This window comes from Clupea harengus, chromosome 10, assembly GCF_900700415.2.
Source record: "Clupea harengus chromosome 10, Ch_v2.0.2, whole genome shotgun sequence".
In the NCBI taxonomy this organism is placed as follows: Eukaryota; Metazoa; Chordata; class Actinopteri; order Clupeiformes; family Clupeidae; genus Clupea; species Clupea harengus.
The window spans coordinates 11,616,010-11,630,232 of NC_045161.1; the positions used below are offsets into that span (position 1 = coordinate 11,616,010).

A 14,223-nucleotide genomic window follows, 5' to 3' on the forward strand; every position below is an offset into this window, starting at 1 on the left:
GGACTGAACTGCTGCGTTTTCATCAGCACCGCAATGATGCATGAAGAGTTAAATGATTATATTCTCTCATTTTCCGCCACTACCAGTGACAAAATTGGCTGCATGCATTTATGTTTGTCTTCATAAAGTTCCACATCAGCATCTCATCTTGCCTCTGTGCTATGGTATGGTAACAGCAAAGAATGGAGGCACAGCGGCAAACTAAATAAAAGTAGGGAATTGTCACTGTTGAATACGACCTGTCATTCTGAAAAGCCTCAAAGCCCCTAGTGGATTCAGCATAGATTTGAAGTATTGCCTCACGCAGTCACAATGATGCTCAAAACCAATACATGTAAAAAATATGTTGCATAGTAGGCTAGTGCATTGTAAATGATAAACATTCAGGGACAGATGTACGTACCCAGCGTTAACAGCAACTTCGCCAGTCCGATGAAAACACACTATATGCCTTTCCATTTCATATTGAATGTACTGAATCTGTGGGTGATCCCGCTTTTCCACAACCTTCCCACGAACTTGTCATTCTGCACTCCTGAAGTTGGCAGCATGCAGATTTAACCATGTGCGGTCTGTTCGTACGGGCGCTATTATGTTAGTACATCTGCCCTTCTGTACACAAATTAATTTGATCCCATTCACTTCCAATCATTGTTTGCCTCTGACACTCTGGTCGTTCTCTACAGGGGGAGGCGTGCCTTTTGTTTAAGTTTTGAATGTCATCTCAATCGAAATTTACTCAGAGTTCTAGTAGTCACAGAGGGATTCCAACCTGTTGACACCAGTCTGCCGTGAGCAATTTGCATCCTGAAATCTTGCATGTCACTGTGCAGCATGCACAGTGCAGCAAAAAAACAGGTCACTATAAAAGGGTATTATGTTGTTGTTTATTTTTCGAACTGAATGCCCTGTTGGCCTGTTACTAGGGGACCAGCTTCAAAGCATATGTGTGTGTGTGTGTGTGTGTGTGTATGTGTGTGCTTAATTCTAAAACACAAAGATGCCAGCATAAGCCCGGGCTCCAATTACAGACAGAATGGAGATCACCCGATACCTCTTACCGCATAGCGAGGTTCAAAAAGCAAAAGTACAATAGGTCATCTGATTCGAACTCATTGCTTGCAGTGAAAGAATGACCCGATACTCATAATGACGAGCTGTTTTGTGCATCACACATAACGCACACTCTCTGACCCTCACACACACACACACACACACACACACATTTCACATGCTATTAATATTAAATTTCATGAACACGTTTCCTCCCACCAGCAAGTTTAATGGAGCTCACAATACTCCTCCACAGCATAAAGAGTTTGAGTAGTAAACATTAATAACTCCATTGCCTGGTGTGCAAAGGCATTATCGCTGTGATACGAGAGAGAGCGGGAAAAGCCTCCACGGCCTCTCGAGCCAAAACCGATTTTCAAGGGAGAAACTCAACAATAGCTGCTCCGCCAGGGAGAGGCCAGAGACCAAATGAAATCACATTTCCAAAGCGTGAAAACGAGTGACGGAGAGATCTGAGTAATGTTTCCTCCTTCTACAGGCCGGAGGAAAACACCAATGGATTATTTTCCCTCCCAGACGGAACAGAGAATTCACATGCGTTTGTGTAAGTGACAGGTGGATTATTAAAAATAACAGGATGTGCTCCAGTGCATTGCTGCGCACATGCAGCGGTGGTTGAGGCACTGTGTGTTTTGCGTGGCCTACTTCAGGATGCCCGTCTAATCCACCGCTGCCCTGGCTGACTCTTCTTGTCTTTTATAGAAAGGCTAATCTCACTGGCCACCCCATGAATGGGGACAGCTGAAACATTCACAAACATGCACAAATACACTTGTGCACGCACATGTACTCACACTTCACAGAACATACATGTTCATTCAGACACAAAATGCACACACACACACACACACACACACACACACACACACACACAGAGAGAGAGAGAGAGAGAGAGACATGTACACGTGCAAATCCACAGGGATGCTCTCATATGTCTGACACATTCACACACAAACACGCACACCCTTACACACGCAAACACACACACACACGCACACACGCACACACACACACACACACACACACACACACACACACACACACACACACACACACACACACACACACACACACACACACTCCTTTAAATGCTGGTGCAGGCACATGCCATCAGGACACCAGAATAGCTAAAACCCCTGGACAAAAGGTTAAGTATCAAGCTGAGCTGCTCTATTCTCTGGATACCACATAACAATACTTGCTCTCCATTCAGAGCCTCTAGTGAGAATACAGCCTGTGGTAAAATGTTACATTGGCTTATGTCTTTGTGTTTGTTTGTTTATATCTGAGTGTGTGTGTGTGTCCTAAGCATATATTCTGGATACATTAATTTACTGGGTTTGTGTCCTCTATCCCTTTTTTACTGGATTGTTATCCACTATGTTACATATTGTTAGTGACAGACTGGGATATCCTTCCCATTGCAGCTGACGTGGCAACAGCAGTGAATTCTCTAATATGATTAGCTACAGGAAGCTGCTCATTCCCCAGCACTCAGAAATGGAGGGAACCAGGCCTCAGAATACCAGCCTGGATTAAGGCACCGGCAGGGAGACGAGAGGATACAGGAGTGTAAGATGTGTCCCTGAACCACACAACGACAGTGACAGAGAGAGAGAGAGAGAGAGAGAGAGAGACAGAGAGAGAGAGAGAGAGATAGGGAGAGAGAGAAAGAGAGAGACGGAGCAGTGATACTCCTGCTCCCCCAGAAAATGTGCTGAGGCTTAGAAGAGGCTGATGAAGGATTATGCTGCTTGACAGAACGAGGGTAGCCGACGAAAAGGGGAGAGGGGGTAGAGAGGGGGAACGAGAAAGAGAAAATGAAGGAGGAGAAATGTAGTAGGAGAGGAGTGAGGGAGAGCGAGTGGAGTGGAGTGAATATGAAATGGAAAAGAGAATGAAGAATGAGAAAGAGAGGCAGCGGAAAAAGAGTCTGTGTGAAGCAGGGAGAGAGAGCGAGAGAGAGAGAGAGAAAGAGAGAGAGAGAGATAACGTGACAAAGGGAAAGAGAGAGGAGAGACAAGCAGGGAATGGGGACTGTGGTACAGGAGGTACATGGAGAGGAAAAAGGGAAGAGAAAAACGAGTGAAGAAGAGGCAAGGCAAACAGCAGGCACATCAGACGGCGTGAGCATTTTGATTGGATGGCTGTTTGACAGGCTCAGGCTGCTCGATCTCGGGTGGATCGGTGTGTTACAGCCTGTCAGGCTCTTACATCGCTCCTCAGACACCCGAGTGGGCCCGCAACCCAGACTCAGACTGAGGCTCAGAAACACGCCATGGCACCGCAAACGAGAGGAATTTCAGAGGATACCTTGTGATCCCCGATTCTCTGAGAAGGATGGAGCGAACAAGAGGGAGGGAAAAAGAGAGAGAGCGAAACTTAGGGGGAAAAAACAGATAGACGCGCTAGACTTGCTCTTTCTTTTGCAAACTTGTGATTCTCAGCTAATAAGGCTTTCTACACTAGCCTGCTCCACCAGTGTAAATTGAGAATAATGAGAATGATAGCAGGGCAGGAGAGAGGATCATTAACGAGGATCTGAGAGATCAAACATTCACTCAATTAACAGTGGCAGATCATTATTAACCACAGTGCAAGCGTGCAGTTCCAGACCTCTAATTTGCCTTTTTAAACAGAACGTCATGGGCAGAAAAGGTCATAGGTAATTATCCCATCACCTTTATGCCCCATCTAAAGCTAAGATGTGTTTTTATTCCTGCTCATAAGTGGGGTACTCTGTTGTTCACACACTCTTGGCTGTCATACATGATTGATCATTAACACAACACAAAAGTGCCTACTGCCTTTAGACTGGCAAGCGCCAAACTAACTTGTAAGGTCAAAACCACCGCAGGAAGTGTGCTTGTCATACGGTAGCTTGTCATTGGAGCTATGGTTGGGACCCTATTTGCCCACACACTCACATTGCAATCCAAGTTCCTACCATCAGTAGAATACATGTCCTCCAGTCTCCCACCAAAGCTCCTCAGAAGCTCAGACAAACAGATGCATTCCGCATAGGGTTCAGATGAAACCGCACACACACACACCCACACACACACACACACACACACACACACACACACACACACACACACACACACACACACACACACACACACACACACACACACACACAAACACACACACACACACACACACACGGACGTGGATGCCTTAAAAGAGCCTTGAGCTCACAGCGCCTCTTCACAAGCCCACAACAAGGCCCTTGGTTTGCTCAGGCACATCAGAGGACACATCAGAACACGTCTAACTTCACCACTCCTCCCTTTTGTGAGAGACACGCAAACGATGTGTAGTCTCTGAAACGTGACTGCTGTGTTGAAGAAAAGCAGCTGAGAAAGTCTGAGAAACCAACCGCGGAGGAGGGAGAGAGAGATGTACTCTTACATGTGTCTTATTCTCTCTCTCCTTGTTGCAGTTGTTGTTAGTCTTATACTGCTGTATTGGCAACACTGTGTATGTCATCTGATAAATACATTCTGAATGCAAGAGACACCGGGGTTGGAGCAAGGATGGAAGGAGGGAAGCAAAGAAAGAAAGAAGACAGGAAGAACACTGCCAGTTTTTGCTTATGAAACCCGCATGTTATGTGGATCCTCCATCTGCCTAGTTTTCAAGAAATCTGAATAATTTATTTGCGAGACGCAGGGAATGACTTTGACGACGACTCTGCTCCTCCTGCATCTGTGTGAGCAAGGAGAGAACAGCATACCACAGCTGCACACACACACACACACACACACACACACACACACACACACACACACACACACACACACACACACACACACACACACACACACACACAGACACACTCACGCTCACAATTCTCATCTTTGCTTCGTGATGTGTTGAAAAAGCAGCCTCGTTTGCTTATGCAGATGCAATGGTAATGTTGGCATATAAAACAAGCCATGTAATACCGGACAAGCATTTGAGGTGGAAAACTACGGTTGTTTCTTCCTCTCTGTTAGTGTTCGTCATCCTCACTTAAGCCTAGGAAGATAAAGGCCTGTTTGAACAGTATGACGGATTCCAGATAAGGTCCCATTCCAGCTCCGATTTGTCTGATCAGACGATGCAGTTCTTTTGACGAGGAGTCTCTGCTTCTCCTCTGGGGAGACGCGGGGTGAGACGGTCTGTTCGAAGAGAAAGAGAGAGAGCGCGCTCCCCATCCATCTGGTGCCATATTGTTCAGAACAATGCAGATGTATTATCTAGATTTCAATGGACAGCAGTGACAAGGGGGTTTATGCTATGAGGGGGAAAGGGTGGCTCTTTGAGGACACACACGCTGCAGGAAAGGGCACAGAGTCAGCCCCAGATCACCAGTCCCGCATTCACAGCAGTGACAGCACTCCGTCATGATCTGCACCTCGTGTCCTTGTGCAGAGGACGCCACGCTGCAGAGCTTCACCTGCGTTTCATTTTTCTCTGATTTTTTTTCCGCATTTCATCTTTCATCAGAATACGATGAACAGAGAAACGCATGACTGTCAGTTTTTAATGCACAGCCAAAGCAAGGCAGACTACTTCAGCAAGGTGTTGTACTTTTATGGAGAGCGAGAGAGGGAGGGAGGGTCGTGTACAGAAATAGGTGATGTGGTTCAAGGTGTGTACACAGAAAAAGGGTGCATCACATTTGTGCGTTAAAGGAGAATAATCCTCAGGGGAGTGTGTGGTGTTTCACACACATCATCTCACCTCCACGGTGCGCAACAGCAACAACAACGGACGTGATTTTTTGCGAATAATGGATTTAATTCCTACCCACATTCACCCCAACATCAATCAAAACTGGGGGAGCGAAATACCTCACGGCTATTGCATATGTTTCATAATGCGCTGTTTATAAATAGAGAGTCGCAGATTAATCAGCATAGTGCCACCTGCTGATGCAGAGAACGAAAAGCAAAGTTATAAAGGGGGTTGAGGGGTTGAGGTGTATGTGTGTGGGAGGTAATCAAATACCTATCCACCAAAGCCAATCACATTATGGGCGCTCGCCCCACGGAGGCTTTGTGACTTGTTTGATGAGTAGATCATTAATTCAATTGCATAATTAAAGAGCTGCCCACGGCTGAGGCGTGTGGATGGATGGGAGAGCGGCGAAAACACACGGGGGGAAACCTGAGATGCCCCCTGGGAAGCTGGGGAACAAACAATCAAGGACAGAGGAGAGCGAGAGAAAGAGAGAGAGAGTGAGGTAACACGGGCCTGAACCATGCAAAAGAGGGAGGGAGGGAGGGAGGGAGGGAGGTGGGCAGGGAGGGAGGATGCAGAGAGAAGAAAGACAGATGGAAAGAAGGAGAGTATAAAAGAGTGAAAGCGCGAGCTGGCACAGCGTGAGGACGAGTGGCCCCCAGCACTCAGCATGGGCGAGTGGACCAGAGTTGATGAGCATCGGGAGCTATTTTATTGCCTTCAAAGCACCCGCTCCTGTCAAATACATCAGCCCAGATGAGGGAGAGACCGGCGAGAGCATAAACACTCTCTTTTTTACCCCTTCTCCCTCTCCTTCGCCATCACTCACCCTCTCTGTTATCCTTTTATCCACACTCTCTCACTCAAACCCCCGCTCTATAGCTCTGGCATTCCCACCTCTCCCTCCACCTCTCTTCCTAACTCCCACTCTCCCTTCATCATCCTCTTTTCTCGCTCTCCCTTTCCCTCTCTTTCTATTGCTCTTTCATCCCCACCTCTCTCTCTCCACCTCTGTAACTCATTTTCCCTTCATCATCCTCCTCTCTCTCTCTCTCTCTCTCTCTCTCTCTCTCTCCCTCTCTCTCTCTGGGTGATTTAGCTGCAGCTGAAGGACAGGCTTAGTTGGTGCTTAGAGAGTTGTCACCACTCTGTGTAAAAAGAGCCCCCATCACTTCCCCCGAAATAAATCTGCCTGACAGATCGATGCCGTGCGTGCCCATACACATCCCACTATGTGGCCCTCCGTCGCCTGTGTGCATATTACTGTCAAAAAGTGACCTGACAGGCCGGCACTCTGGCTGCGACGTTGTTTTGGCTATTTTTACCCATTCGATGGACATATGGCAAGCGGGAAGTTAACCCTTTCACGTGGGTTTAGACTACATGCATACGATCAGGGCCTCACGTCTGTGTGCACTACCTCGCATCACATGGAAATAATATCCTAATCCGAACTAATAACCTTTTCATTGGTCTGTATTTATTTCCATCTCTCCTTCTTCTACTCTCTCTCCTCTGTTCTCTCTCTCTCTCCTAAAGTCACCCAGAGCTCAGTAGAGACTGTAGACAGTAGAGTTCATGGCACCAGAGATCAGCTCTCTCCCTCTCTGGCTCTCCCCTCCTCTCTCTCTCTCTCTCTCCCTCTCTGGCTCTCCCCTCCTCTCTCTCTCCATTGTCTCTTATGGCCCTTCTAAAACCCTGCTCGAAGCTTACTGCCGGCGGATTCGCGGAATGATACAAAAAGGGTCACAGAGCAACTCATTAGAGGCGATGCCAGGCGCGGCCGTCCAGGTTTGGCTGCAGAAGCCACAAGAAGGCTGGGAGCACAGGAAAATCCCACAGAGACTGCGCTAAGCAGGACAACTCTCCAGACTCCGGGCCTCTCCGGTGCAGATATTATGCTTTACTTGATTAGCAGGATCGCTATTATGGCTATAACGATATGCTGAATTGATACACTTGTCATGAGCCTACTGTTTGATGAATGTACTGTTGTATACATCTCACAGTTCATTTCAAGGGCATTTGCCATAATTAAGTGTTCCCTTCTATCATTCTAAATCTCATGTTGGCTTCTCAGATGCATGTCGTACACGAAAGCAATTGGAGATTCCTCATTGTCCTGTATTCTAGCGAAGCATTTTGTACATTTACCAATGCACTCTTTATTTTGATGCTCTTGGGATTGTGCCAGTTAGGTTCTGCCAGCTGTACAGAGCAGTTTTAGTGATGAATGCTACTGTGGTGATGTGTACAGAGGGATGTGCACAATGGGAAGAATGAAGTAAGTGAAGTCACAGAATTGTCAATCACTGTCAAGCAGGAAACAGGATGAAGGGCACTGGTCGGAAGGAAGGAGATGGAGAGGAGGAGAAGAGAGACGGAAGGGTGGAGAGACGGAGGGGTGGAGAGACAGACGGGTGGAGAGAGAGAAAGAGAGAGTTAAAAGAGATAAGAGGAGACGTAGAGAGGATGTATGTCTTATTATCTCAAATATATTTCAGAAGGGTAGACTCGAGAGAACAAATAGAATATGCACACACACACACACACACACACACACACACACACACACACACACACACACACACACACACACACACACACACACACACACACACACACACACACACACACACACACACACACACACACACACACACACACACACACACATCCCAATACACCAATCTCTGCACAAAGCACACACACATACAAAGCCTGCTGAAATGGGTTATTTGAAGTGGCTCCACATCTGACACTTGAGCAGCTCAGCAGACCCTGACCAGGCTCTTTCCAGAATCACCACTCCCTTGAAATGTCAGTGATAGTTCTACAGAGGTAATAAACACCCTACTTGACAACATCAGGCACACAACTTAACAGTCAGTGGGCATAAAGGGGCATGGCATAACGCCATAATATCACTTCACCGTTTGGTGTCACGGTGTTATTACACGTCCTTGGATCATAAAGCTGTATGAGATTGAGCAGAACGTGATGGCGTTTCAAATTAATAACAAACACCAGAATGTTACCGCTCAGCAGATATAGCAGGTTTAATAAAGAACGTGTCATTTGTCGGTGTTCATTGCTGTTTTTTGATACATTTAAAATTCCATGAGTATGCTAACATTACATTATCTTCTCAGATTCTTCACTTTGGAATATTATGATTGTATTTATTCAAGAGTTTGTGAGTTACAAAAGAGGTCGCTATCATATAACACATTCAGTACGCTCAGCCATGAATGCTAGTACACATCTAACTCTACATATTGCTCCCCAAATGAGGGGATTCTAATGAACTGGCACATTGGCGGTTTGGGGGGGGGGGGGGGGGGCAGGGGGGCAACAGGGGCTGGTGCCCCTGGAACACTGAGCTTGGACCCCCCTGTGGCCCAATCAGGATGCTAGCAGAAGTACAGTTGTTGCTAGACAAGCTACTAGCATGGCCACTGACAGACTTTGGTGCCCTTTGCCACCACGTACTTATCTGAGAGTCGGTTCTCAGCTCAGACGAGCATGAAAACAAAATACAGGCACAGATTGTGTGTGGAAAACGATTTAAGACTCAGACTTTCTCAAATTCAGCCAGACATTGCAGAGTTATGTGCATTCTCTCAAGCACACCCTTCTCATTAACCTGTGGTGAGTATTTCAGTTTCAAGTGTTATATATAGGCTTTATTATACGGCTCTTCAGAATGTTAATAGTTCTGTTGATTTGAATGGGCCACCCCAACTTAAGCAGGTCTGTAAATTCTGTATAATGACCGCTGTCATTGGCAACAGGTTTTGTGCTTCTAATTCACATCTTTCATATCATTCCGCAAGTAGTCCGGTCATTTAACGTAACGGAAAGTAATTGTAACTTGAAGTCAGCAATAATGGGTTTCAACGCAACACCTGAAACTTTGAAGTTCTATTTGCGTGAAGAAAATTTTTTTTCTTAGCGGAAATCACAAAACGAAAAACAAAATCATTAAAAAGAGGTATTTTGGAGGAATGTCTCCAATCGTTTTGGCAAGTAACTGTATAATAAGCGGGATAATGTATAGTCCCGGCAGTCATTATCGAAAAATAAATCCCTTCAGGATGAACCAAGAAAGATTATCCCTCTAGACAAGCCTTATTAAAGACTTGAGCTGAAGCTAACAATATTGTTTTATTTTATTTTCATTTTCTATTTTGTAATTTAATGAAATTGTAACTGTAGCATACTGAAAGACATAGCTGTAACTGGAATACTGTTACTGAAGCAAAAACCAATCACGGTATTTTTGTTTGTTTGTTGTTGTTGTGCGCTATGACTTTATACTGATCGAAAAATGTTGAAGGCTTCAACACTGCTTTGTCTCCTGAATTTGAGCTTAAGCTAACGAGAATGTTTTATTTTGTTTTCAATATTGAAATTTTATAAGAATTGTAACTCATACTGAAACAAATAGCTGTAACTGGAATACTGTTACTGTGCGCCATTGAAAGCTTGAACACCCGTGTTGAATGTGCCCCTCTGACAAAACCATTGGCCCCAGCCAGGCCCCCCCATTAAAATTGGTCTAGAACCGCCACTGAACTGGCAGAAGATTATCATTTCCTTGCTGGTTCTATGCTTCTATAGATTCTAATGAACTGGCAGAAGATTATAATTTCATTGCTGGTTCTATGCTTCTATAGATTCTAATGAACTGGCAGAAGATTCTCATTTCCTTCCTGGTTCTATGCTTCTATAGATTCTAATGAACTGGCAGAAGATAATCATTTCCTTCCTGGTTCTATGCTTCTATAGTATTGAATCAATGGACTGTGCTTTGCTACTCAATCAGACAAGCTACAGTGGACTAAAACATGCAACTTCTGTGCAAAGCATATTTTCTGGTAGAAAATCAGGAACTAGAGTGATAATTTTTAACAGTCACGGTTGTGTACATGGATATAATTATATGGAGCATGTCATTTGTAATGGATGAGGGTGAGTGTGTGTATAAATATGAGAACCTACACAGTGTCAGTGTAGACATGCAGCTGTTCCTGTATTACACCAAAATAAGTGTGTGTGGGTATGTGCTTGCATGCATGTGGGTGTGTGTATCTGTGTGTGTGAGAGAAAGAGAAATAGAGAGAGAGAGAGAGAGAGAGAGAGAGAGAGTGTGTGTGTGTGTGTGTGTGTGTGAGAGAGAAAGAGAAATAGAGAGAGAGAGAGAGAGAGAGTGTGTGTGTGTGTGTGTGTGAGCAGAAGTGGATGACTGGTGCTACGAGAGAGAGAGAGAGAGAGAGAGAGAAAGAGAGTGTGTGTGTGTGAGAGAGAGAGAGAGTGAGAAAGAGATACAGAGAGAGAGAAGAGAGAGTGTGTGTGTGTGTGTGTGTGTGTGTGTGTGTGTACATGTGTGTGTGTGTGCATGTGTGTGTGTGTGTGAGCAGAGGCGGATGGCCGGGCTCCGAGAGAGAGGCTCTCTGCGCTTGTCGCCCAGGGCTCCACAGCTGTTTCTATAAAGAGGTGCAAGTGTGTGTTCTCTTAATACGCCTTTTATGATGCCCAAGAAATTTGCTATCATCAAAGTAAGGGCTGGTCATTCTTATGAGCACATCAAAGCCAGGCAAAGCCAATGCAGCTGATAAGCTCTGATGCTGGAAGCTGAGCTCTTGACTGCTGATCTTCACATGGCACAGAACAGTCTACATATGCAGTATATGAATGCATATTAGTATGTCTGTCAGTGTGTGACCTCTGCATGCCAGAACATATTACATATACTGTTACTAATTCACCTACACTGAAAAAACAGAGGGTATATGGATTAATATAAGCGTGAGGTTTCTCTACTGGTAACAGCGTTAAAGTGACGGCCCTTGCATTCCAGAAGTACAAAGACAAGAGCACAGTGACTAATTGTCAGAGTGTTCACATTTGAGTCTGGATTTCATAAGCATAAGCAGCTGTTTGTCAATATGTGTGAATATGAACATTTACAGATGGGTCCGTATCAGATCTCTACGTGGATGTGCAGAGATGCAGGTGATTAAGAACACATTGTTGAGAAACATATGCTCATTTATTTTCCCACTGTTTCTCTCTCTTGTGCCCTTACACACACACACGCACACACATACACACACACACACACACACACACACACACACACACACACACACACACACACGGACACTTGATCACATGAGAATCAATCCTTCCTTCAAATGCACACATAATACCACACATACAGCATCAATCGTTACCTCAAATACATACGGAAACACAATGCCACAAGACACACACACGTAGAGTGAAAACAAATACACCACTCTCTAATTGTTACATTGGCTTGTTACCTCATTTCAGTGTAACCATACACCTGGCTGTGTCCGTCACACACTAATTATCACACACACTCTCCCTCTTTCCCTCCCTTACTCACACTCACACACACACACACACACACACACACACACACACACACACACACAGAAGGGCCTTACAAAAAGGATGGCGTAGCATATAAAACAGTGAAGAGGACTAGAGTGGGTAATCGGTCACACTATGCCACTTTACCCTGAGGGAGTGATGTGCCTCAGGGAACTCGAGAACTTTGATGCTAAGAACACCAGCAAAACCATCAGTCTTGTTCAAGGAATTTGGTTCCTCTTTGTGGACTGAAGTAAAATGATCTCCATTAATAGACAAATGGTCTGCCATGAATGAAATGAGGAGTAACATATATGATGATAAACTGCCTCAGTTAAACTGTAGGCTTAGACCCCTCAGCGTACACATATAGACACACACACACACACACACACACACACACACACACACACACACACACACACACACACACAAGCACATGTGGAACAATAGCATTCTGTGTGTGTGTGTGTGTAAAGTTGATGGCTCACTTACCTGGGACGGGGACTTAGCTGCTGCTTTCTCCACATTGGCGATCCTTTGACCCGCTTTAGCACTGTGTGTGTGTGTTCCGTCGGTCCCCCCGTGGTCCGCTTGCTCTCCGTCCAGTGCAAGTGTATGTCTGACAGTGTGTGTGTGTGTGTGTGTGTACGCAACAGAATATGTGCGCGAGTGGGTGCGAGAGTGAAACACAGCTGGTCACGGAGCTTTGCTGTCACTGATCTCCGAGGCTCTGGCATCAGCAATCAGGCTTCACTGCAATCGCTGCTCCCCTTCTCTCTCTCTCTTTCTTTCTACCCGTCTCTCTCTTTCCCTCACAGTCTGCCTCTGCCTCTCTCCCTATCTGTCATTATTCTATCAAATGCCTCTCTCCCTCTCTCTAATATACACTGAGGCAGCTTCCATCCTCTCTCTTTTTCTCTGTCTGTCTCTACCCCGCTCCGTCACACATACACATACACACACACACACGCACAGCCACACCAAGCCCCCTCTCACAGGCGTACACACACACCCACACTCAGACGAGGCAGCCCTAGTCCCTGTTCACATACGTGCGCGTGCACATGAATTGCTCTTTCTCTCTCTCTCTCTCTCTCTCCTGCTCTTTCTCTCATTCTCATGCACAGAGATACACATGCCACCCCGGTCTCTCTCCACTCACACACACATGCACACACACACACACTGCTCCGGCTCTGCATTCCCTCAGATCCTTTGTTCTATATGTGCGGTTTCTCCTGACTCCCAGCAGGCAATATGCAGCGAGACATGACTGCACCACTGCAGCTGCATGGCTATGTGATTGTGTGTACACACACTCACACACACATATGTATGTCCATTTCAATACATATGTGTGTGAGTGTGTGTACATGTGGGTGGGTGTGTATGTGTGTGACAGAAAGAGAGAGAGAGAGAGAGAGCAAGAGAAAGAGAGGGAGTCCATCTTCAGTTGATCACAAATGCTGATGCTGCTGCTACACTTTGCATTGTCTTGTGAAAATGCATCTCTAGTTTCACAGTTGTACAAAATGAGAAAAATAAACTGATTTTGCTAAAAGTGTTGAAAAGAATATTTCTGCTTTAGCTTCATGCCTTCAGGAGATCACTAATCATGGAGATCAGTTCATCTTCTACTCACTTCACTATTCACAGTAACAGGAATTTTGAGCAGGGTTGCCCAAACCTTTGCATGCCACTGTACAAATCTGTGCTGCTGCTGCTGCATCTGCTGTTGCCACTGTATCTCTGTCTCTTTTTCTCCTTTTCTCTCTCTCTTCCTTTGCCAAGCTCACTCTTTCTTTTTCTACAACTGTGGTGGTTAGCTTCACAACTCTCTCCGCCGGCCAGCAACCAGCCAAGGGACCGTCTCAAAAGTGCACACAAAAGAATACAATTCAAAGACCTCGGAATGTGTCATGCAGTGGGCAAAGATCCATTTGGCAATGAGAACAAGAGACTTTAAAGGAGGCATCAGCGATTCTGGAGAAAGACTGTTGATATTTGAAC

General features: G+C 45.5%; 1 protein-coding gene across 1 annotated transcript in view; it reads right to left on the bottom strand.

The window, feature by feature from the left end:
* Positions 1–13,052, bottom strand: part of lingo3a (leucine rich repeat and Ig domain containing 3a) — a 27,806-nt gene extending 14,754 nt beyond the window's left edge. Inside the window, exon 1 of the mRNA XM_031575370.1 lies at positions 12,706–13,052. The gene's annotated coding sequence lies outside the window, so the exon portion shown is untranslated. The remainder of the gene's footprint in view (positions 1–12,705) is intronic.
* Between the last annotated feature and the right edge of the window lie 1,171 nt (positions 13,053–14,223).